The sequence below is a fragment of the Marmota flaviventris genome, chromosome 17 (assembly GCF_047511675.1).
Source record: "Marmota flaviventris isolate mMarFla1 chromosome 17, mMarFla1.hap1, whole genome shotgun sequence".
Taxonomy (NCBI): Eukaryota; Metazoa; Chordata; class Mammalia; order Rodentia; family Sciuridae; genus Marmota; species Marmota flaviventris.
In genome coordinates, this window is record NC_092514.1 from 10,729,090 (window position 1) to 10,752,851 (window position 23,762).

Genomic DNA, 23,762 nt, shown 5'->3' on the forward strand with positions numbered 1-23,762 from the left:
CCCCCAAAATGCTAAATGTTTTCTCTGATATAGGAGGCTGATTCATAGTGGGGGGTGTGGAGTATGGGAAGAATAGTTGAACTCTAGATAGGGCAGAAGGGTTGGAAGGGAAGGGAGTGGGCATGGGCTTACCAAGGATGGTCGAATGTGATAGACAACATTATCCAAAGTACATGTATGAAGACACAATTGTTGTGAATATACATTATATATAATCAGAGATATGAAAAACCATGCTCCATATGTGTAATATGAATTGTTATGCATTCTCCTGTCATTTATTAAAAAAAATAATAAAAAAAGTAATCCTTGGGAACTAATGCAATCTGATATGATGTCCTGTAAATGACAATATTTTTGTATCTCTCTCACTCTGAGCGGATGTCAAATTCTGTGGTTCTGCTTAAAGATTCAGGGATCACCTTCATTTTTTTAATAGTTTCTTAAAAATATTTTATTTTATTTTTAGTTGTAGTTGGACACAGTACCTTTATTTTATTTATTTATGTTTATGTGGTGCTAAGGACCAAACCCAGAGCCTCACATGTCCTAGGTGAGCACTCTATGGCTGAGTCACAGCCCCAGCCCCAGGGATCACCTTCTTTGGTCATGACTCATTGGGGAATGTCATCTGTCAGAAAGAAGAGCAGTGCTTCCAACTCAGTTAAACCTGAACAGATAAGATCAGAGTTTAACACAGGTTACCAACTTAATGAGGGTTTGTTTACAGATTAAAAGAACTTAGTTAAGTACATGTAAAAATGGAGAAAATTAGAAAACTCCATCAGGCACGAAAAATAATATTTTCTACTCTATATTTCATTTGAAATTTACACAAAGGAATTTTTAAAATACATATAATGAATCAATTTGGATATCCCACTGGCAAAATCAGAAGCGAACAAAAATTATGAGAGGATAAATATGTAAATTGATCAATTGGTTTAGCATAAAAATCATAAATTATCAGAAACTGGTACAGAAATATGCAGAATAAGTCTTTCAATCCAAAAATATTTTAGTAAGACAAAGAAATAAATAATTCTTGCTTTATTAAAGAATGAATATACAATACATTTTCCTCTGCTCTCCAGGAAAAAAAAAATTACACATCTCACACCCATGACAATAAAGCTTCCCTAGTATGGGGTCATTTTTCAGAGACTTGTAGTATAATTGACTTTAAAGAAATCTGCTAGGCACACTGAAAATTTAAAGTTAGAAGGACACAGTCCTGATGGATGGCTGCAAATGCACCTCCCATTAGGTCTGTGTTTGAAATAATGGAGATTAGTGGGTACTTCAGTGTGCAATTGCATATGTTCACTCCCTTGCTGGTACAGAATGTACTGACTGTGTGTTTGAGTGTTGGCTTCATATCCAAGTTCCAGGGGGACAAGACTGTGTATTTCTTGGTTTTAGCACATTTAAAGAAGCAGCATAGCAGCTACCATCAAAGAGAAACATGCCGTGGGTTGGAGAGGTGATAGGTATGTCAACGCCCTCCAGTCAAGACCACCAGCAGCACACCTGCAATTGAACTGTTGGCTTACTACAGCATGAGGTGAGGCAGAACTCACACCATGGGGAGCTGCAGGGTTTCTCCATCAAAGAGACCTTGGAAAGTATTTAGTGTGGGTTTGTGCATGGGTTAGGTGGTCTTAAGGAGAACCTAAGAAGGACGAGGCTGTGGGGGACAAATGCTGTCAGAGAATGACAGGACCTTCCCTAGAAGAGAGGATGACTAAACATAATTGATCAAGGAACAAGAGTTGGCACTGTCAGCATGATCATTTTTGTAGTTAGGATACAATGACAAGTTAAAAAAAAAAAAAAACTTATAAATCCACTTTGTTCAGATCCTTGACAAGGCTTTGGAGAAAATATATATCTTTATGCATATATATATATATATTTTGGGGGCAGGTACCAGGGATTGAACTCAGGGGTTCTTAACCCCTGACCCAAATCCCCAACCCTTTTTTGTATTTTATTTAGAAACAGAGTCTCACTGAATTACTTATCACCTTGCATTTGCTGAGGCTGGTTTTGAACTCATGATTCTCCTACCTCAGCCTTCGGAGCCTTTGGGATTACAGGCGTGCACCACTATGCCCAGCTGGGGCAAATATATTAGGATAGTTCATTTTATCAGACTTCAGTGTTTAGTGTTTACCACAATGTCCTGGCTACTTTATAGCCAGTTCTAGGATTTATTTTATCTCTATAAAACATTAGCCCCTCCTTCCCTTTCTTTCTTCTATCTCTTCCTTCATCACCACAGCTTTTTTTTTTTTTTCAGGCTAGCCTTAAAACCCCTGAGAGATCAATTGTATGTAGCACTAGTACTATAGAGTCTGTTTTGTAAATTAATGAGATTTTGAGTAGTAACAACTTCTGTAAACATTGTTGATAAGGTGTAAACATGTAGCATTTCTGCTTAAATTTTTGTTTTTATGCTTTATACCACCAATTAAATTTGTATTTGTTCTTTTTTAAAATTGAACATTTAAAGTATTTATGGATTTCATCATAAGTCATATTTTGTTATAACCAAATGCCATTTTCGTCATTTTTATTATATCATGTAGCACTACATATAAATATTCATTAACCTGATTTGCTGGTATGTATGTAGTAATAAAACAACCTTTCATCTTTATTCATAGAACCGTCTTATAGTTATTTGAAATGGGCTATTTTCACCAATATTAATTTCTCTAGAAAATATTTCTCTGAACTGGTCTGATGAATTTGTTCAGCCAAAGTTGTAAGCATTAGGGATTAGTAGATAATACTTAAGAACAACATTTTAATTTATTATGTTATGTTGACTTTCTTCACCACTATTGAGAATACAAAAGGATTAGAAATAGGGCACCCATCCAGGTAATGTATGAGATCCTTAATATCAAGTAGGAGAGAGACAAGTTGCACCTGCATTCAGAATGAAGGCAGTGTCCCCTCTTGTAAGTTGCCTGCAACTCGTACATTTCAGGGAAGTTCTAGCAGCATGACACTCCAGGCCTCTGCCTGCTTCCCTAGTCCCTGGTGCCTGGTGAATGAGGAGTGTCTTTCTCTGATGATGCTTGTGGAAGAAGGAACGTGGGGGGGGGGGGGGCGGAGTTCCGATTCAGGTTCAAAGCTCTGTTCTTCTTTGTTTTAAATATACAGTGTAGTCTGGGGCAGCCCCAAGACTCCTCAGCCACTCTGTGCATTCTGGCTCCTTTCTATCAGTTTTCTGAATGATGAAGAAGATATCCTCATCTCCCAACTCCCATTCCCCTTTGAATAATCTCAAGATGCTTCAGACCTCTGGTGGAGAAGAATAATGTTCTTCTGTGGGTCCCCTCATATCCTTAATGGAGAGCTTAAGTGAAATGGTAACTCTAAGAATAATGAGACGTAGACAAAAAAGGGAGAAAGGTTACTGGATTATTTAGTTATTTAAATAATTAAGACTAATTAATTACTTATGGTATGTTCTTGAAAATTGTTCTTTGACAAGCCCAAGACAACCCTCTGCAGTTCTAAGGACAGGGGAAGAATGATATATGTGCAGAGGGGAAGATGGTTCAATGTTATCAGAAGAGCTTTAGAAAGAGAAAGAAAAGGAGGAAAAATTTTAAGTTCTCATCTATTTCTGTAGTATCCTCATAATTCATTCTGTATATGTATATTCCAATATATGTTTTATTTATGAGTGCACAGTTTTATTCTATTTTATCAGAATAAAAATTATGAGTTAAATGAATACTGCTTTATTTTTTTAATGATAAATTTTAAGGGTTGTATGTATTCATTCTTGGGGCTTAAAATAGCTTTGAATAATTACTGTCATGCAATGCATTTAAATTTGCTTCATAAAATGTATTTTAAAATGTAAGAAACTGGAGCACAAAGGGATGTGAGATTGCACAGATATTAAGTATTGGAGCAGAGATTTAAAACAGGACACCCTGAATTCAGACACCACTTCCTTCATTGCACTTATTTACTATGCATCAATTTTTTTCAGGTTATTTTTGTATTTTTTATCTTTCTATGTATTTTGCACAAGAATAAAAACATAAAGATACAAGACTATAAAAGAGATTCGCTTAAGCCATGTGCATTTGCAATCAAGAAAATGGTTGCTACAACAATGGCTTATGTAAATGGACATGTTTCTCCTGTGAGAACTCTACCAGAAGCAAACAGTTACCTTTGCTTCAGTGGAAAATGATGCTAATGCCAAGATCTCTGCAGCTCCAACAATCATCTCCGTATTCAAGACAGGAAGACGAGGTCAGGAAGGAGCCCCTAGCCAGCTTCTTCTTTCCCTTCCTATTAAAGGCACTAGCTCATATTGAATCTTACTGCCTTAGATGGGCACAGAAAGGCAGGCGGGGCAGAACAAATAAGTGGGCTCTCTGTATACACGTTTTGCTTACATCCATTTAACCAAATATGAATGAGTGTTATTCTTCCAAACATTCCAGAAATTTCTAACAAGTAAAACTTGAATTTGCCATATGCCCATCTCTGCGATGAGTCCAGGGGAATTAAGTTATTTGTAGGCATACTCTGCAGCAGCCTCCAATACTCCCCAGTCTCTCACCAGCTCAACAAGTTTTGGAGCATTGCTCTTCTGGTGTCTTGTTAATGTGCTCTGTAGTTAAGGTTGTGATGGTTGGGACTGTAATGAACATGTGGAGACTTCCTGGTCAACCTTCCCTAAAAAATGCAATTGTTTACATCACATTTATATTTTTTAGGTATTACAATTATGCTAAAGATAATTTAACAAACACAGTAGGATACATATAGGTTGTATGCAAACACAATGACATTTTTACATAAGGAACTTGAACAGCTACAGTTTGGCTATCCATGGAGGTCCTAGATCCAGTCCCCCACAGTTACCAAGAATAACTGAACTTGTCTTTCTTTTAAGCTTCAATATTGAGAGCAGATACATTCGATAAGGCTCTTATAACAAGCACCTCTACTAACTGAGTTTCCCAAATTTCTGTAATCTGCCTAATGACTCATTTCGTGCTTTAGAGAATGTACAGAATTCTAACTTGTCTGAATAAAATTTATCTGGATTTATTCAGTTTCAAATAATGCACATATAGTGACAATTTTTTCATATTCTGAGCAGTTTATATTGTTTTCTGTATTTCATAAAATAATCATTCCTTAGCCCTGCCCTTCCTACCAATAGCCCCCTCTTGCATTATCCATGACTGTATAATCCATGAGAGAAAAGTTCATGACTATTTTTTTTTCAGAAATCTTCTGATTTAAATGTCACGCATCTGACATTATAGTATATTTATGTGTAAAATTTAAAGATGGATAGTGGTTTAAAATAACTTAGCAATAAGTTGTTCTAAAAATATTTTGTGGAGAAAATTTATATGTATAAACAATTATAGGCAAAATTATAAAGTGCCTGGTATTTTAAAAGAAAACACAGAAAATACAGAAATCATTGCAGAGTTAGGAAATCTGGTGGTAAAAAACAATGACTTACAGTATTTGTAAATTTTGTTTTCAAAACTGTCAAAAAATCATAAGTTATAAGAAAAACCCGTTCCCCTATATAACTCTCATCTCTGTTATGGAAAGTTCTGGTAAAGGCTAAATCTTGAGGAGGATTAGGGATCTAACTGCCTCTTGAAAGCAGGATGTTCCCTATGCCTAACACAGCACAGGGACCATCATAGATCAGTACCAACTTCCTCCATTCAAGTATACAGGACTTGAGAGCATTGAGTTTTGTAATTTTGTCATAAATGCAGAAAGGATGAATGGAAAAAGAAGCCAATTTAGAATTAATGAGACCTATTTACAAAAGTGCTGCTTTGATGTACTTTCAACCTGGTTCTTTCACTATACTTAAATTTTAAATGCATAATTATTAGAAAATTGATGTTTTATTTAAACAAAAGTGAAGTGAAGATTTGAGACTTGCTGAATGTAAGCAGAACATCCAAGTAAATGCAGTATAGATTCAAATATGGATTTGTTTGAGAAGCCTTGTTAATTAAGAGATCTTTTTCCAACAGTAACATTATGAAAGCTACAATCAAGATAAGTCAAGGATAATCATCCTTTGTTTCAGAAATGTCAGGCATAAGCTGAATGATTTCAGTGTTAACTAATTCTGTTTTTCAGCATTTAGCCTTGAATAAACACTTTAACAAATACATTTAATTTTTCCCCATGAACTAATAAACTCCCAATGAGGAGTAGAATCAGAACTCTGTCATATTTTATAACTAGACTGGCTGCTCAGATATTTCCTCTCAAGTTTGGGGTATAATGGAATCTCTGAATGTTTCAATAAATTAGAAGTGAAAAAATTGAACTAGTAATCTTTGGATGTGGGTAAATTTGGTTAGGAAACCAAAAGTAATAGAGGTTGATTCAGTTCAACTTACATTTATTTGTTACCTTTAAAATCACTCCTTTCAGTTTTGATTCACAAAAGAGAATACATACACATATATAATCTATAATTTAGTTTCAAATGATAAGCACATGATGGATATTCATGAAATTTTCATTTACCCCACCCCTCATGCCAAACTCAAATATGTCTCATGTTTGAAGTAGGTCTTGATTATTCAAGTTACATAAGACTGAATACATTAAATGAAGGAAAATCAATAAAGTTCAGTAAGTGAACAACACTGACTTTTAAAAAACTATTCTTAGGGTCAATAGAAAATAAGAGCACATGCCTATATTTGCCTTTTTCAGGGCTGAATGCACTATTTAAGTATGCCATTAATATGCATTTGCTTACACAGAAATATTTATGTTATTCATGGATAAATCATATTTCATTATTTGAGAGATATATAATATGTACTCTATTGTACCAATAAATACCTATGTAGATGAATGTAACAATTAAAAATAAGCAAAGAAAGATAATATAATTCTATTATCATCAGTCCCTAGGTGTGAATACCCAGTCTGCAACTTGCCTAAGATTCTTTGTTAATAGGCAATCACTTATGTTTACATTTCCAGAGTTGTTTGGATGATCTGGCTGGAGAGGTGGGTTTTCCCTTCCTCCCCAACCTCTCCATGCACATCCCTTCTAAAGATGTACACGTTTTGGAAGAGGATGACCTTTCCCGATAGAGGAAGACCTTTCTTAGGTTGCGGGTATGAGTAGCTGTACAACCCTGCGAGAATCTCTAAATAAGCTCTCAAAGCACATGTGTAGCTTTCTTTGGGGTGTAGTATAAGGTTAATTTTGTATTCAGCTTTTGCTTGAATTGTATTTTTCCTTCTGTTAAGCAAATCAATACTTCCTGAGATGTAGGGTATTGATTTTGTGCTTCACCTGTTGTCATTGACCTGTATTTCAGATAGTTGGTGTCTGAACCCGTTTGAAAACTGCCAGCTATTTATCAGCAAAGACAAAATAAACAAGTACATGCAGAAATATTAAAGATATTGTTTTCTTTTGCTTGGGAATAATTATTTTCTCATTATCCCTGTTGGGTTCTTCTCTAAGTACATTTAGTTCAATTTCTGGTATTGATTACAGCCTTCATGAACTGCTTACCCCTGGTCCAGTGTGATCATCTTTGTGGACTACTGCATTTACAGTTCACTGTGAGCATCTAACTAGGAATTTCTCTGAAGGGTGCTGGTCGCAGCTATGAAATATGTGAAAAATGACTTCACATTTAAAATCAATTTGGCCTTCACCCAATATCCATGCCTTATTTAATATAATTAATTTTATATTTTTCTGGCTATCTCAGTTTATTGCAAACTTAGAAGTTGTGGGTTTATTCCTGTGTCACCTAAGGTGGCTAGAAAATGACTGGTATTTGACCACTAGTCAACAGAGTTTGTTTGAATAAATGAACATTTTCCTTCTACATAATGTGTTCTGTTGGAAAAGACAATGCCTGCCATATGGTATCTATCTCTTCACAGCATAAATTTCACTGTGGCCAATAAGTATACAGTTATTGATTCAACTTGGGATATTTTACTATGATCAAACTTTATAAATAGGCAATCACTTATGTTATAATTTTGGGAAGTAAAGTCTTTCCTCCAAAATATTTTCATTTCCATTCCTACCATGGGTCTTGAGAACTTGAAATTGAAATTGCTGTGAAACTCTTGAACTGCAAAGAATAGAAGCTCCTTAAGTGTCGGTAATCAACCAATAACTTAGCTCTGCTAAAAAGAAATGGGAGAGCACTGAATTTGGCATTTCCTTTAAATTCCATTCATCTAATTCCATTAAGAGACTGGAGGAGCAGATTGAAAGTCAAGATTCTATTTCATTGTGTCCAGAGAGCTTTAGGCCAACAGAGTGATGTGGCCTTAACACAAGAGCCTTTATGTGGCTTAAAGGAGGTGAACCATAGGGAAATAATTCATCAACTTCAAATTTAGAAAAAGTGTCCTGGAATTAGCTGAGTGCTTTCACCTGCTCTGGTGTACCAACCAACTTTTCTTCAGGACTTAGGCAATCACTCCACCCTGGCTGGTGTCTGACTTGTCAGCTCACTGCTCACACTTGAGTTCCACTCTAGGAACTGCCCTCAGTGAAGGGGGACTATATTGTGCAAGATTACGTGTGCTTTCTTGGGGTACCCTAAATTTAATGAACTGATGTAGGAATAGAAGATGAGGCTCCCTTGCCTCAGTTAGAACAAGCTGAAGTTTTCCCAGCCCCAGAATCCCACCACAATATCAGTTGAAACCACCCATAAAACTTCGCCACAGTTTAATCTCTCTACCTGGTCTATCCTGCTCTCTTCATCCCTCTTTCTGAATAAGCCACTTTTTTTTGCAAACATCAGAAACTCAATATATTTGTTTCCTAGTAATCTTATTTATGACAGTTGATGCCAACTGTTCCCAGAAGGAAGCTGACTCTGAAATGTGGGTTTCAAGCTGGATTGTTCAGTGATTGGCTGGCAGTGAAAACTGTTTTAGTTGTGGAAAATGGAGCATGATTTATCCTGACATGGGGCTGTGGTACAAACACTCAACTCTCATTCATACAGCCCTGGGATGGAATACTAGGGAAGGGAATGTGTTGGTATGCATACAATATCAGGTGTTCGGTGAATTTGGAGCAAAGTGGAACAGGAAAGCCTTGCTGGGGGTCATTGGTGCATTCAGGAAGGGTAATCAGAAGTTGAAGGTGGGCAACTCCAAAATAAAGCAAAGCATGAAGAACAGAAAGCCGTTGCTGCAGTACATGGAAAGCATCTTAGCACCCTCAATCAGTGGACAGAATAAATGAGAACCTGGTTCAGGTCTTATTTATGAAATGAGTGGCAGAGATGTAGAGAGCACTGAATCTTCAACATCTGTTATATACAAGATCTGGTATAACAAGGTCAGGAAGCCCATTGTGAAGAAGTGAGATTCTTAAATCTGGAATGAGAACATCTGGATTGAACCCTCAAAGCCTCAAATCTCCATATTCCCCTGAACTTGTTGGAAGCCACCCATTCTGTGAAAGGCTAGAACTCTTCTCTTTCTTCAAGATGTTACAGAGGCTTCTGCCTTGTCAGACCACATGAACCTCCAGGGCCTAATTCTATCTACCTCCCTTCCTGACCTCTCTGGGAGAGTCCTGGGCCTGCACAGGCATAATGTAGACCAATGGCTGCAGAGCTCAACCAAGATGCTCCATTGACAGTGGATTTGTACCCAAATATGAGAAAGTTGGATCATGAGGAATAGAATATAAAGTTGGTTAAGGGAGAGATGTGGAATAGAATTAAAGATCCTGCAGTAGGAGAAACTGAGATCCCTGAAATCCACTGGAAAGACAGAACCTTGAAACAATTGAGGCCACATGGCAGTTTTTCTAATTATTACATGATAGATAATTATATACTATTGGAGCATCTTGGTTGAGATCTGCAGCCATTGGTCTACATTATGCTTGTGCAAGCCCAGGACTCTCCCAGACAGGTCATTTTGACATAATTATACAAGCATGGAATATAATTTGCTCCAATTCAGTCCCTAATACTTCCCTTTTTAACCCATCTTACTACCCCATTCTGTTTTCTCTACTCTAGTGATATTTCTTCTGTTTATTTATAGTTTTTTTTAGGTTAATGAATTATGGATATGCATAAAGGTGAAATGCACTGTAATGTATTCTTACACGTACATAAAAATGTTTGGTCCCCTCAATATCCTTCCTCTACTCCACTGATCTTTCTTCTACTTTCCAAATGGAAGTTCTTATTCATTGACAAGGAAAATGTTATAAGTGTTGGCTCCCTCCAAAACTCATGCTGAAATTTAATTGCCATTGTGATGGTATTTGGAAGTGGGATCATGAAGAGGTGTCCCAGTCTTGGGGGATCCACCATCACAAATGTACTAATGCCATTATCTCTGGAGCTGTTTTATTATTGTGAGAGTGGGTTTGATTTACCTTGCTCACTCATGTGCCCGCCCCCTCCCTCTCCCCTCTTTTACTAATGTGAAGCACTCTGCCATGTTATGATTTAGGTGAGAAGGGACTTGCCCAATACCAGCAACTTTGTATTGGAGTTCCTAGTCTGTAGAAATATGAGTCAATAAATTCTGTTCACTCTAAGTTACCAACTCTATCATATTCTGTTACAAAAGCACAAGACCATAAAGATACAGGCAAAATAATTCTAATGAATAACTATATGAGAATGTCAACTGGGGGTCCTGACCACAAGAGTTTAAGATGTGCTTAATAGAAGTTGACAATATCATAAACAAATATGTAGGTGACCAAGAAGTGTACTGGTCAATCTTCCACCAAAAGAAACAAAGGGATGATCAGGAGGAAGAGGTCATGTACCTGAATGAAAAATCAGGTCCCTAGAAGAGTTTCTGAACTTCAGATAAGAGAATCTGTGTAGGAAGTTCTGTGTCAAAATGAGCAAAAAGTAGTAATGAATTTTTAAGTTCTTCACCGAAGGGACTTGTTTTATTCAGCTTTTTGGCTGCTATGTCTAAAAAAATCTGTCCAGAACAAGTTTAGTGGAGGAAAAGTTTATTTTAGGGCTCACAGTTTCAGAGGTCTTAATCCATAGAAGGCTGGCTCCATTCCTCAGGGTTGAGTTGAGGCAAAACTTCATGGGGGGAAGAGTGTGGCAGAGGGAAGACACTCATATCAAGATCAGAAAACAGAGATAGAATGACTCCACCCTCCAGATACAAAATTTTATACCCATAGCCATGTCCCATTCCTACCTCCTCCAGTCACACCCTACAACTTCAGTGACCACCCAGTTAATGCCTATTAGGGGATTAAATCACTGATTGGGTTAAGACTCTTACAGCCCAATTATTTCTCCTTTGAATCTTCTTGCATTGTCTCACATGTGAGCTTTCGGGGAGCATCTCACATCCAAACCATAACAGGACTAGAGCCTGGTATTCAAGACTACTAGACACTGGCCATTCTTAGAATTGGTGCTTGGGAACTTCAAGCATCATCGTGTAGCCCTATTAGAGTGGAGGTATAATAAAGTCAAGTAGTAGATAAATCCGTAGCCCAGTTTTGTCTCACAGATGATCCACTAGTTCTAAGGACCCACTAAGTAGTAATTTTCCCTTTCCTGCCATAATAGAATGAAGAATGTCTGGACTTATTGGCAAGGACTCTGAAATTGGGCAGTGTCAGAATGACTTCTGACACTACCATTCTCTTGGTTAAGATACATAAAGCCTAAGGAATATTGCATTCATGGGGGACAGGAATCAGAGACTACTGTCATGTTTAAGGACAACACTTTTGGAGTATGGTCTCCATCATATCCCCATTTAATTTATAAATTTGGTTATAAAAACAGATTGATCTTGGAGGATGACAGTCAATGACTGCAACTCAATTAAGTTAAAAGCTGGAGTAAGTGCTGTATTATTACAGAACATGTTAGTGGGAGTTCACGTAGACGGTGAACAGCCATTGGTATGGTGCTTCTCATTCCTACTAGGAAGGAAGATCAGAAGCAGTTCACACTCACACAGGGATATCAAGAGTGCACATTTATGGTCTTACTTCTGAGATGCGTTAATTTACCCTCTACCTTAACACATTCTGAAATAACTAGGAACATTCTGCAGAATACCACATGAATCTACTAAGTTCATGACATCTTATTAGTTGAAAAAGAAGAGCAAAAAATTTCAGGTATGCTGAAGACATTTGAAAGATATACGTACTCCACAGAATGGGAGATAAACCTAAAAAGTTTCAGGACCCAAACACATTGGAGAAGATTGTGGGGTTCAATGGTCTCAAACACACTGTGTTAGCTCCTTTTGCCACCAAGAAAAAAAGATGAAAATCTGGTAGGTCTCTACAGGTTCTGGGCAACACAATCCATACTTGGCAACTACTCAGTTAATTTATAAAATGCCAATGAGAGCTGCCATATTGTGATAAGGAACAGAGAAGGTAAAGATGCTGCAGGAGGCACAGTCTGCATTAGAAGCAGACTTTCTACTTGATCCATATAAACGAACAGTTCCTGTGGTGTAGAGGTGGCTGCAGTGGGTAAAAATGGTATGGATTTATGGCAACTCCCAGATGATCATAATGTATACACCTGAGTTATGGGAGCACAATATGGCATACATGACAGGCAATTATATGTCACATAAAAGTTACTGAGATAGGAGAGAGAAGATAAAATGACCGCAAGGCATTAGCTGTCCTGTGTTCTAAGTCACCAACCTTTAACTGGATTTATCAGTCCTCTCAAAACAATATATTCTGTTGTCCTGAAAGCAACCATGGAAAAAAAAATGGAAAAAGAACATCTGGGTTTACACATAGACAAGGAAAGAAAGCACAAATAAGCTGCATAAGCAGCAACTGAGTCCTCTATATTATCCACCACATTTCACTAATGTCTACATCTGCTCACACCTATGGCCACATGAAGACTTCCTTATGAACAGCTGATGGAAGAAGAAAAATATCAGTGTTGATAGATGAGTCTTCTGGGTATGTGCAAAATGAAAACAGAAGATCCTAAATTTCTCTCAGTGGCCTCAAAAACAGCAGTTATGTGAAATCCTCCCATTGGCCAAGTTCAGGCAATACATCATGTTGTGAATTTTGTGTGGATAGAAAGTCATCCTGAAGTAAAATAATATATTGGACTTATGGGCAACAAGCATGGTTTGGCTGCTTAGTAAATGGCTGGGCATGAAAAATATTGGACCATCAAAGACAAGAACTATGTAAAAACTGACATATCTGGCTAACATATATAAGTGGGCATAAAATGTGAACATCTTGATATGACATAAATGTTCAACAAAGCGCATTGACCTATGTCAGCTGCCTATATCAGTGGCAACTCTAGTGCTTGCACAGTGGACATATAAATTGAATGTTCATGGTGGCCTTTATCGTCATACTTGCTGGAATGTACGTTGTCTCTTGACACAGCATGGACTCTCACTCACCTGGATAATTCACATTTATTGCTTTGGAGAATTCATCCTCCCCAGAGGTCCTGATGTGACACTGTCTCTTGAGAAAGTCAACCACCAATACAAACTTCACACATGGCAATTTGTCCTTCTCGTTTATGAGACTCTCAAGCTCCTCTGCTTTGCAGTTTTCAGTTTTGAGAGGGGGATGCTTCCATTTGGAGATGCAGCAAAGTTCTACTGAACTTAAGACTATGAAGCAATCCATTGTCCTGACTGGACAGAGTTTTGCCACGATGGATAAAGGTTAAGCCCTTATATGGAAATTGACATTGTCAAATAAGCTGCCTTTCCTATGGGTATACAACATGACTAATAGCAGGTCCATGGAGTAGACATGGATCCCATCCTCTTTCCCCAACTGGGAAAAGTCCATGGGGTTTCCAGTTCCCAATCGCTAAACATATCGCCAAAAGCTTCTCTGCAACTGCATCAGGACTACTCCTCCATCCCCCAGTCCTACTTCCCTCACTGCTGCATGTGATTTTCTAAAGACCACGTCCCAATATATACACCATCTACAAATCTCAGCATTCTGAAGTCTGTTTCTTGGGGCATGTGATCTACAGCAACATTTAGGATAGAAACTGGTGCTGTAAGGAGAGTCTCTAAGTCACAGAGGCTAAAAAGGAGAAAGCACAAATTTTAGGACAGAAGATAGAGACACAGAGTTTGACTCTTAGAGGGGATCCACTGAAGGTCAGCTGTGCTTTGACTCAACATATCTCCATTCAGAGAGCTAATCTGATGGAACTCTTTATCTCTGTCATTGGCCTTCCTGTGGCAGAGAGGAAATAGGTCATGGAGAATTATCAGTAGCTCTTCTGTATCCTCCCCAGAATGAATTCCTGTCACTGCACTCAGAGATCATTGCCCCAAACACATCATGTGGCCATACTTTACACAGTGATGTTTACCTGGGGGATGGAGCCTTGGAGTGGAGTGCTCAACATGGGTAAGCAGTGCTGTAGGCTACCACCTGGACTATGGTGGGAACCACCAGACACAGCTTAGGTAAGAGAATTTAAGCACAAGGGGCAGACAGGTTCACAGGAAAAAAAGTAGAAACTATGAACATGTGAGAGCTTTTGACACCCCCAGATCAGAGGTTATGTTTTTAAATTATGTAGTACAAAGCATGTGGGTTGGCTAAGAGCAAAGTGTATAAACTCTGTAGCCTTGGGAAAATTCTTCAATATATATTAAACTCAGAAAATGATACAATAGAAGTTACCATGTAGTGTTTTTTGAAAGATGCAATGAGATAAGGCTTATAAAATGAATAGGACTATGCCTGGCATCTATTGTCTGCTCAGTGGATATTAGCTTTTATGGTCAGTAAAGGTGACTTTTCCTCTCTTCGAGTAGTAGATCAAAGTGGATTTGATTTTTTTTTTTTTTTCTGAAATCGCATGTGTTTCTGAAGATTACAAGTAGCCCTGAATTGGTAGCGGGTCAAATAGAGTTGGTGAATGAAAGAAAAAGGATACAAGGAAGGCATGCGACTAGATTTCTAAACATTCTGGCCCTCTCTTACAGAAATTAAACCTTTCCATCTTACAGTACAGGTATATTTTATTAATTTTTGTCAAGTAGGTGTTAAGTAATTTTTCCTTTCTGAGCCCATATACTATCCCTTATTAAGCTTGGTTTTCATGCAATACCACTCCCAATTTAGATGATTATGATTTATTAATAGGATCTAATATTGTCATTCCTGTTTCCATTATTATAATTCAATATTCTGTTTAAAAATCATGCAGGGGAATAGAAGTTAATTGGATTATTTAAAAAATGGGTGTTAAGGGAAGGAAGGGGAGATACAAATAGGAAAGACAATAGAATGAATTGGACAAAACGTCCTATGTTCACATATGGATACACAACCAATGTACCTCTAGTCATGTACAACCACAAGAATGGGAAGTTATACTCCTTGTATGTACAATATGTCAAAATGCATTCTACTGTTGTGTATAACTGAGCAGAACAAATTAAAAATTTTAAAAAATCACAAAGAGTATGGGTACAGCTTGGATATGAAGTATCCCCCAAAAGCTCATGTGTGAGATAATGCAAGAAAATTCACAAGCAGAATGGATTGGGTTATGAGAGTCTTAACCTAAGTCAGTGCATTAACCACTTGAAAGGATTAACTGAGTGATAACTGCAGGCAGGTAGGGTGTGGCTGGGGAGGTGGGTCACTGGGGGTATGAGTTTGAGGTTTATATTTTATTCATGGTCATGAAGCTCTTTTGGACTCTTTGTTACCATGTCCCAAAAGATTTTCCTCTGCCACATGCTTCCACCATGATGTTCTGTGTCACCTTGGGTCCAGATCTCTGGAGTCAGTTGTATAGAGGCTGAAACCTCTAAAATCATGAGCCAAACAAACTTATCATCTTTCAATGGCTCATGTTAGGTCTTTTGGTCACAGTGATGAAAAAGCTGTCTAAAACAGGTGTCTCAGATATTTTTTGAGTTTTGACTTCCTTGGCTTGCCAAATAGTGTCATTTATAATCTGGTTCCAACATAATTTCTAGTTTTATTTCCTACTAACTACCTTCATGCACCATCTAAACTAAGCTATTTTTTATTTTTCTGTACCTGTTTGTAGATTTTCTGAAGTCCTAACTTTGGCATATGTCTTATTTTTCTTCCCATCTGTGGTTATCAGACAGCTTTTATCATACTTTTCCTGCCAGTCACCCACATTGATGTTCTGCTCCAAAACATTTATAAGATTTCCTGGTCATAAGTAAATGTAAAAAATATATTAAATTAATAAAAAAAAAGTTGGAACATGACTAATCAATACAGACCCAAGGACAGGAAACTGAAAAGATGACAGGATGAGTCTGGATGCTGAGTCTAGTTGGTTTCCACCATCTAGAGAGTGGTTCATGCCCATGAGTAAGCTCCTTAACTGCCTATGTGTATCTGAGCCAGGGACAAATGGTCATCTGCACTGGGTTGGATGGCAGTATGTTCTGGACTAAGACACTGGGTTAATGTTGTGGCTCTAGGCATGAGTTCTGGGCCCCCCAAATAATCCTGCCCTGTTTGTAATATGAGTTTTCCCATGGAATCAGAATATTATAGATAACTGCATAAGCAAAACTAACATTTTGGATTTGGACTCAGTTATGAGAGCATTTTAAAACATTGTTTTCATTGTTTTAGGCAGACTTTGTTGTATAACAGAAATATAATTTTATGTACAGTATTGAACTTGGGTCAGGGGACATATTTTGTAGCAGCTTAACAAGAAATAAGAATAGAATGAATTATGACTTGAAAATTTTTTCTGCATTAACAATGGCAATTTAATCTAACCATCTAGGATCCTATTTTTTAGAACCTAGTATGAGTGGTTTATTAAAAATTTAGAGTTGGATGTGATAAGCGTTCTTGTTTTTTTTTTCCCCCCTCAACATGCCATCTTTTCAGTTTCTGGTCCTTGGGTCTGTATTTATTAGTATTAAGGCCATACTCCAAGTTTTGATTTTCTTTAATTGTTTAATGTTTTTTTGCATTTACTTACAACCAGGAAATCTTATAAATGTTTTTGGGAAAGATACTTTAATATATTCAGAACAAAAGAACATAAAATCATGGTACTAAATTTTTAATGAGACAGAGCTTTCTGTAGACATAAAAAAACAGGTGTTCCATGCACATGGATCAGAAAAGCCTATTTAAACACAATTTTGATTTCATGATTGCTATTCGGAAAATATCTCAGAATAAAACAAATAAAGTCTGGTGCTACGTGAATGTGAAGGATTGTAAAAATGAGTTTGAAATGAAACTGTACCAATTTAACTAATCTAAGTGAAAATTAAAGCATGCTATAAATACCTGGATATGTTCTCCACATGTTACCAAATGTCCAAATATGTGGAAACATTTGGCTAATTTATTATTGTCATTTTCATTGACATAACTGGTGCTGTGGCAGAATCACAGAAGTAGGGAGATGAAATCGTCCATGTCATCGAGATGAACATCGTTAACTCAGCAATAAGAAAATTAAGACATTACTTAGTCAAGCACAGCGTATGGTAGAGCTGAAAGAGGGACAAATTGACCACCAGCTAAAAAAATATTCTACATTATCTTATAGTTCAAACTCTACTACAGTTTTTGTATTCAAATAGAAAAAACAATTTTGGCAATATCACAACAGACACTTCAGAAATACAGAAGATAATCAGAAATTATTTTGAATCCTTATACTCCAATAAAATAGAAGATAGTGAAGGCATCGATAAATTTCTTAAGTCATATGATCTGCCCATATTGAGACAGGAGGATATAGACAACCTAAACAGAACAATATCAATTGAGGAAACAGAAGAAACCATCAAAAGACTACCAACTAAGAAAAGCCCAGGACCAGATGGTTATACAGCAGAGTTTTACAAAACCTTTAAAGAGGAACTAATACAAATACTTTTCAAGCTACTTCAAAAGTTAACTCAAAATGGATCAAGGAGCTTGATATCAAATCAGAGACACGCCATTTGATAGAAGAAAAAGTTGGCTACGATCTACATACTGTGGGGTCGGGCTCCAAATTCCTCAATAGGACACCCATAGCACAAAAGTTAATAACTAGAATCAACAAATGGGACTTACTCAAACTAAAAAGTTTTTTCTCAGCAAAAGAAACAATAAGAGAGGTAAATAGGGAGCCTACATCCTGGGAACAAATCTTTACTCCTCACACTTCAGATAGAGCCCTAATATCCAGAGTATACAAAGAACTCCAAAAAATTAGACAATAAGATAACAAATAACCCAATCAACAAATGGGCCAAGGACCTGAACAGACACTTCTCAGAGGAGGACATACAATCAATCAACAAGTACATGAAAAAATGCTCACCATCTCTAGCAGTCAGAGAAATGCAAATCAAAACCACCCTAAGATACCATCTCACTCCAGTAAGATTGGCAGCCATTATGAAGTCAAACAACAACAAGTGCTGGCGAGGATGTGGGGAAAAGGGTACACTTGTACATTGCTGGTGGGACTGCAAATTGGTGCAGCCAATTTGGAAAGCAGTATGGAGATTTCTTGGAAAGCTGGGAATGGAGCCACCATTTGACCCAGCTATTCCCCTTCTCGGTCTATTCCCTAAAGACCTAAAAAGAGCATGCTACAGGGACACTGCTACATCAATGTTCATAGCAGCACAATTCACAATAGCAAGACTGTGGAACCAACCTAGATGTCCTTCTATAGACGAATGGATAAAAAAAAATGTGGCATTTATACACAATGGAGTATTACTCTGCATTAAAAAATGACAAAATCATAGAATTTGCAGGGAAATGGATGGCATTAGAGCAGATTATGCTAAGTAAAGCTAGCCAATCCCTAAAAAACAAATGCCAAATGTCTTCTTTGATATAAGGAGAGTAACTAAGAACAGAGTAGGGACGAAGAGCATGAGAAGAAGATTAACATTAAACAGGGATGAGAGGTGGGAGGGAAAGGGAGAGAGAAGGGAAATTGCATGGAAATGGAAGGAGACCCTCAGGGTTATACAAAATTACATACAAGAAGAAGTGAGGGGAAAGGGAAAAATAATACAAGGGGGAGAAATGAATGACAGTAGAGCGGGTAGAGAGAGAAGAGGGGAGGGGAGGGGAGGGGGGATAGTAGAGGATAGGAAAAGCAGCAGAATACAACAGACACTAGTATGGCAATATGTAAATCAATGGATGTGTAACTGATGTGATTCTGCAATCTGTATACAGGGTAAAAATGGGAGTTCATAACCCACTTGAATCAAAGTGTGAAATATGATATATCAAGAACTATGTAATGTTTTGAACAACCAACAGTAAAAATTTAAAAAAAGAAAAAACAATTTTGGTAATATAGTGGTGGGAAACCCTAATAACTAGCTTGGGATTGCCCAGGACTGACTCATGAAGACTCGTGGAAACTAAGGACTGGAAGTAAATTGATCTCCCAAGGGATTAGAAACAGAGTCAGGATAGGGTGCTGGGGCAAAGCTCCCCTGTTCTTGCCACAGGACTGGACTCTCCTCCTTTTGGCCTTTGTTCCATTTGTTCTCTCCACAGATCAGCTTTCTCTTCTCTCCATCTTGCAAAGGTGGAACGTGGCATTCCCAGTCCACAGTCCACCTCACTGCCCTCCTTAGTCACGGTTTGTACCCAAGTTCCCTCAACTTCTACTTCTGCAAGAATAAGGAAGGATCTGACTAGATTGCTCAGGTCAGTGTACACCCTAGGGCCGGTCAGTTGTGGCCAATATAGAGGGAACTTTACTAACTACCAGGTTCACCTCCAAATGGGGAGGAGTGTTCTCAAAAGTGGGGGTTTGAACTTGCTGACATTCCGTGTAATCTGATAGAATAAGTTTTCTTCATTCATCATGCACTTACTGAGGACCCCATACTGCATTCTAGGTTGAACAAAGAACCCATGTGCTTGCATTCTAACCTACAGGGCACAGAGATGCATGCAGAGTGTAAGTGTCAATGTGACACATTCTTTCAGCTTACAGTGAGTTGACTCGCACACCAGTAAGAACCCAAGTCTAGAATCCCAATAACTGAAGAGATTAAGTGATTTTACAATTTACCATTTATGACATTACCAAATAAAATCTATGAACATTTTTGAGTACCTACTAAGTAGTATTCTAGGTACTTCATGGGATATATAGAGGGAATAACGTAGATCCTGCTGACAGGATATTAAACACTGTCAGAGTAATAATTTATACTGAGAACAATTATGGAGGTTAAATATATGTGATTAAGTTTATGCTGAAAGCTATAAAAGAAAAAGGCAGGAGGAGAAAACACAAATCTCTGCAGGCTGGGGTCGCTAAGGAACATGTGAACATCCATCTGGGATTTGTATTTGGACAGAATTCCAATATGAAAATGATATTAGTTTCTATGAATTATAATCTTCTCTAGTGAACTGTTAAGAAATGGTATTTTTTTTTCTGGAGGAACTACAGGCAATACACAAATCATGAGTAGGTATGAACCCTAAATACCAAGATGAGACATGAATGGCAAGGATAGCAGATATAGGATTTCAGGCATGTGTGGTACTCTGGGGCTTACTGAGGGATGCAGATGCTTTACAAAGGCAGATTATGGGAGAATACTGTCATGGGTCAGTGCCAAATGCCCACCCATAATGGAAAAAGTAAATCAAACTAACTTACTACCTTCCTTCCTTCCTTCCTTCCTTTCCTCCTCCTCCTCCTCCTCCTCCTCCTCCTCCTCCTCCTCCTCCTCCTCCTCTTCTTCTTCTTCTTCTTCTTCTTCTTCCTCCTCTCTCTCTCTCTCTCTCTCTCTCTCTCTCTCTCTCTCTCTCTCTCTCTCTCTCCTATTTATCTATTTTTACAGGGTGAAACCCAGGGCCTCATGCATGCTAGGTAAAAGCTCTACCATTGAGCTATACCCTAGCAAAAAGTGATTTTAATATGGCTTTAAAATTATATTTCCTGTACCTATTTTCCCTTTCCTCAACAATCAATACCTACAAATATCTGCAAAATTATGGATCATGTTATTTTACACTATGCTTTATAACTGTCATTTGGGGGGAAATTTACATTACTTAAATTTCAGATCACTAATACGTTTCAGATCCTGGAATTTCCTGTCGTTATTGCAGACTCTACAGTTTTAGAACATATAATTTGGGTTGAAGGATTCTTAACCAGTTATCATTTCTTTTTCCTGAAGCACTCTTTCCTGAAGTCTTCTCCCAAAGGGTAATGTAGAAGAGGCTGCTCAGTCACCTTCCCAAGCAGTGAGATTCAACACAATCTTTCTTCTTCTCCTTGTGGGCCTAAAATATTTTCCAGGTACAACTGTACACACATCTGTAAAAAAAGACGGATTCTGATGTGGGAACATAAAGTTCAGAGAAGATGAAATGTGGATGACAGAATTAACTGTCAAGCATAGTTAACGTTCAGAGAAATTATACAAATCACAAGCTCATTGCCGGTTGAAATCTCACCTTGAGTCTTGAGATGGCCTTGGATGGTTGTGTCTCTGAAGAATGTCTACTGGCAGACTAAAGTACAGATTCATGGGCAGAATGAGGTAACTTTTCCTTACTTTCTCTGAACAGGCTGTAGAGAACTGTCAGTGTACTACAGAAAACATGAATTATGCACAAACCTTTTAATAAGAAATGTGCTCAACACAATAGGTGCGGCTGTCTTTGAATCAGACCACAGTTTTATTAGTTTGATTTCCCATATAGAAATCAAGTGAAATCTTATTTAAGGTTTCACAACTGGACTTCTACCATTTCCTTCCTGAAAATAACACACACATACACACACACACATACACAATATGTACACATGTACACACAACAAAAAAGGTATACACTGACAAACAGTACTCATAGATATCCTCAAACACTATAAATATGCACACATACCCACAAACATACCACCACATGCACACATTCTTCATATTTCAAAATTGAAGTCTTACCTTTGTGCAAGCAGAAAAGCAGAGAAAACTTACCTTCCACAGAATCCCCAAATAATCAGAACAGAAGATTACTGAAAATTCTAGGAAAAACTACTTTTTGTGTCTAAAACTAGACTATCTCCCTTAGCCCTTGACACATGAGGAAATGGGAGTCCACCAGCTTTCTCCAGACTTGAGCTCTCTGTGGAGAGATGGTTACAAGACAACTTCTCTGATGAATTCTGTCAGCACAAGATCTCTGGATGGCTGCATGCTACTCCTGAGTCACAAAAGACCATTTTTATTGCCAAAGGCAACATATCTTTCTCTCCCCTAAAACACTTTCATCTCTTTTTTTTAGAGAACCAAGTCCCCCATGCTGTCCTTTTCAATAATCTGGCTTTATTCATCTTTCTAGCTTTATTCCACATCCGTTTCTCTCTGCTGACTGCCTTGCCATTTTCTTTCTTGAGTAAAAGTTTGAGTTAGTGGTCACTGAAAAGCAAAAGTTTTTATTATCAAATTTTTAGGCAGTATTGAAAAGATATTTTGGGGAAAATAACAAGGAAAGTTATTTTTTTCCCCCTCTGGATCCTCCAGCTGTCTATGATTTTATTAAATTGACTTGTGGGGTGATTATCTCCCATTTTTCTGAAAATCAGACTATTCCAGAGGCTACACTGGGGACAAAGGAGGAAGAACTGCATGTTCCATGGCATTACAGCCCTCCCGAGGACCAGAGGATGCTGAAGGCTGCAAGCCCACAAGTTTTTCCCAGGTAAACACAGGCAAAGGGGCCCACATCTAGATTTTTGGGCGGCTATTTACTCATTTCTAAGTTCTGCAACTTGTGAATAACAGTTTCCGATCTTTAATTACTTTGACTCCAGTATGAATTATAAGGCTAATTATCGCCTCCAAAGGAAGGCCAGTGTTCTCTGCAACTGTGTTCCGCTTCCTGGCCAGCCTGCACCAAGCCCTGGCTGTTGGAAGTCTCCAGATTGGCTGGAGAGCAAAGAAAGCTATTTGCCTCCCAGTGAGGAGTGCTTCTGTTAAACTGGGCTGTGGGGCTTCTCACCAACACGGCACATAGAAATACTGCTGTGATTAACTCCCCAGCTAATGACGAGGTAAAAGAAATGATTTAAACCATTACCTTAAAATATCCTGTACAGTACCTTGTCCTTGGTGCTATGCCCTGCAAGAAAGGCTTGCTGTGTTTAATGTGGTGTGATTTAGGTCACGTAAGGGAAAATATTGCATTGTTTTTTATTCCATTTTCTCCTGCTTTCCACTTGTTTTGTCTCTATTAAAATAGTAGAAATTTCTTCCCATTTTTCTTTTAACAATTGGAATTAAAAATTCCCTTTTATTTATACTTCTTCTCTGGGAAACTTATTCCTAAATTATTCTCCAATTCATTATCTGACAAAGGATCTCTTTTTTGCTCAAGGACATTTACAATTTCTTAAAAATTCTTCCATAAATGAAACCATGTATGAAGTTAATCTAGATATTTTAAAGTAATGAGAAAAGTTATATTAAATATTTCTATTGTCCAGTGTCTGACACAATGAACCCACTAGAATATGGACTCTGTTACTTTCATTTATTCACCATTCCTCAGCTGAAATCTAAGCACTTTAGTACACTTTATATGAATGTTAAAATTTAAAAATAAATCAATTGTCTTTACTATAAGGAAATAGAATTCTAACATGCAAGAATTATGAAGACATCTACACAATAACTGGTGGATACTGATAAAATTCCTC

General features: G+C 37.6%; 1 pseudogene; it reads left to right on the forward strand.

The window, feature by feature from the left end:
- The window catches only part of LOC139702426 (ubiquitin carboxyl-terminal hydrolase 31-like), a 124,736-nt pseudogene that overhangs the window by 93,747 nt on the left and 7,227 nt on the right, over nucleotides 1-23,762 (forward strand).